This window comes from Phyllopteryx taeniolatus, chromosome 1, assembly GCF_024500385.1.
Source record: "Phyllopteryx taeniolatus isolate TA_2022b chromosome 1, UOR_Ptae_1.2, whole genome shotgun sequence".
NCBI classification, from domain to species: Eukaryota; Metazoa; Chordata; class Actinopteri; order Syngnathiformes; family Syngnathidae; genus Phyllopteryx; species Phyllopteryx taeniolatus.
The window spans coordinates 24,655,539-24,658,746 of record NC_084502.1 but is presented as its reverse complement, the minus strand read 5'-3'; positions in this window follow the sequence as shown (position 1 = coordinate 24,658,746).

Here is a 3,208-nt window from a genome sequence, read left to right as displayed (position 1 = left end):
TAGATCCAGCGGACCATTACTTACAGTAATTTCAAAATTAAAGTGACCACATCAACTGAAACTGGAGGCTAAAAAAGTAATTTGGACTCTCAGACTTCCTGTTTAGCAAAACAATGAGGCGCATGACCAACGTACTGTATATCATATTTTAACTAGGCTTTAGATAGATCTTTGACATAGGCTATTGACTGATAGTAGAATAATAATTGTGTCTGGCAAGTGGCAACAAGTAACTATAGTAACTAACAGTTTTTAGTAGGGCTGCATGATATTTTGTTTGACAGTGCGATGTTGATGTTCTGTAATAGGTCCAAACAGGGACCTGTTTAGACATGCTCAAAAAATTAAAAAGATTGATACACCTGCTGCATTTCCTATTTCGCTCTTCAGAGGCAGGCACATGTCAGTTGCGATTGTGCCAGGTGCGTTCAGTGACGCTGTGTAAATGGGAGTGAATGTGTTCATTTGTAATACAGTACATAATTGTAAAAATGGATTACTAAGAAAATTATTATTTCTATCAGAATGCTTTAGTTAAAACACTATACGTTCACATTGTGATAATATAGAATTTATTTTGTTTTGTAATATAACAATAGATACATTATTTTGTTAATATAGTCAGCCAGAGCTGCGATTAATGCAAAGTTATCAATGTCCTTTCACCATCGTTCCTGTCATACTGTGTTATGTGCTTTTGTTTGCACATTAAGGACCAAGTCCGGTTTTTTCTCATGTTTTTGAGATTGTAGGTTGAAAGTTGCATTTGGTTACTAGTGTGGAATCAATGGGTGGCAACAATGGGGAAATGAAATGCCAGTATTTTGAAGGTAGTAGTCCGTCGGACACATAGTTTAGAAAAACAAAGGATTATGAAATAGTTTGTTTTTGGACCGGTGAACTGAGTTAACAATTTTTAATTATGAACTGAACTAGTTAATCTTTGGAATGGTGAACTTAACTTTGAACTCAGTACTGTAGAAAATTAACTTTCCCAACTCAGATCATGTATTATTTCACATCGCAATATATATCGCGGGTTTAGAAAAATTGTAATGTAATTTTTTTCCAATATCGTGGAGCCCTAATTTTTTGTAATTTTATTATTAATGTTTTGTCATAAATGACGTAGATGTAGCTATATTTGTTGTCTGCGTAGTTTAGTACATTAGACAAAACTGTTTTTTTTTTAAAGCACAGCAGAGAGTAAGCGATTACTAAAACATTACTGGTGTGTAATATTTTCACGAGAATGCCACTTATTATGACGTATCCTCTGTACTGTAATTAATGTTATCTTAGAAAGGGATTCATTAGCTAGACTTGAATGTTAATAAAAGAGCATGCAACAGCTTGAGGAGTACATTTGTGTGTGTGTGCATGCATGCGTGCGTGCACGTTGTTGTTGTTTAAACACAAAGCATGTCAGCAGCGTGTGGCCACTGCTATGGCTCTCATGTTCTCACCCTTTAGCTTGTCATGATATCAGCACGCATCTTATGTTACAAGACAACCTCTTTTATTTTTCAGTTGGCATTGGATTGCGACCCACAGACACAGACCATCCTGCCTCTGACGCCACACCTCCACCCCCACACCCACGCCAAGCACACCGAGGGTTAAACACATGGCTCTGTGCCATGGCTTCATGGGAATGGAATGTGGAGTGCTGTGTGTGCACGGCTCCTTTCCCAGCATCCTTCACTGCCCCGGCGCATGCTAATGATCAGTATTATTGAAGCACAATTGATGGGCTAGCAAGCAAACAAGAGAAACTAATCACTACTAAGGCTTTATTGTCCTTTAATTACTCAAGCTCTGTGGCAATTAGTGCCGCACAAAGGCGCAGGCCGACTTTAATCTCAAATTGATGCAGATGAAAACATTTGGAGGATGAAAGGTACTGTAGATATGATCATTCGCATTCTAGTCCGTTCTGCAGAAATGGTGGCTGATTTGGGAAAAGCACGGATAAACAATAAGACTTCTGAGGGTTGAGTTCATTTTGTAGGTATGTTACTAAAATTTTCAAACCAGTTGTATATCAAAATAGATCATATAACTGAATAAGGGATAGAAACACGAATAAAATGAGCCATAGTTTGTAAGATTCGGATACGGATTAAGGATTTTATGTCACTTTTTATCTCGCAAATCAGCACAAATGTACTTGTCTAGAAATTAGTGGAAATCAATAAGAAATGTCTGACTGAAACCTTGACTCCCTGGTAGAAAAATGCTCAGATGATTCTGATTAGTTGAGACGAAAATGTGATGTTGAAAGAGGCCTTTTTCCGATTTTTCAATGGCAGTGTCCGCTTGAACCATCTCATTTTCTGGGTCAAACTGAGAGCAAACGCATTGTCAGATTTACTTCAAACTTCACAGAAAACAAGAATAATAATACAGAATCACATCCATATAGGTCTCTATTGTGTCCGAATCCTATGAACGTGTGATTTTTGACGCCAAAATCGAGGAACATTTTCATCTTTGCCAGAAAACCTAAACCAAATTTAAAAGTAAAAAATTATGTGGTAAAGGGATTTCCCAACAACGTAATCTGAAGGAACAAGGATTACCTCACATGTAACAATGAAAAAAAAACTGATATTGGTGGACCTGGGCTAAATCCAAGTGCTGCAAATCCGGCAAAATGGAAAGAAAGGTGGTCGTTTTTCTGGATTTAATAACATACCTACATTTTGACCCAGAATCATCTCAAGAAAGAATACCATACTGTATGCCCACTAGCTTTAATAAAGAGCAGTACCTCAAATTTGCAGCACTACTGTTATACTGTGATAAATAACAATAGAATGCAGCAAATAATCAATTGCTCACTTCAGTCAGGCGAGTTTCCTAAAGCTTTTAAAGTAGCTGCCATTAAGTCTCTGCTAAAAAATAGAACGCTGGACACTTCCATGTTAGCAAGCTATAAACCCATCTCAAATCTCCCTTTCATAGCCAAGATTGCTGATAGTTATTTTTAACCAACTCAGAAATTTCTTGAACTTCAATGGACTTTTTGACAAATTTCAATAAGGGTTACGAACTCATCACAGTACAGAATCTGCTCTTATCAAAGTACGAAATGATATAAGGTTGACTACTGACTCTGGAAAGGTGTCAATTCTGGTCTTGTTGGACCTCAGTGCGGTTTTTGATAAGGTAGATCATAATATACTGCTGAACAGGTTGGAATGGT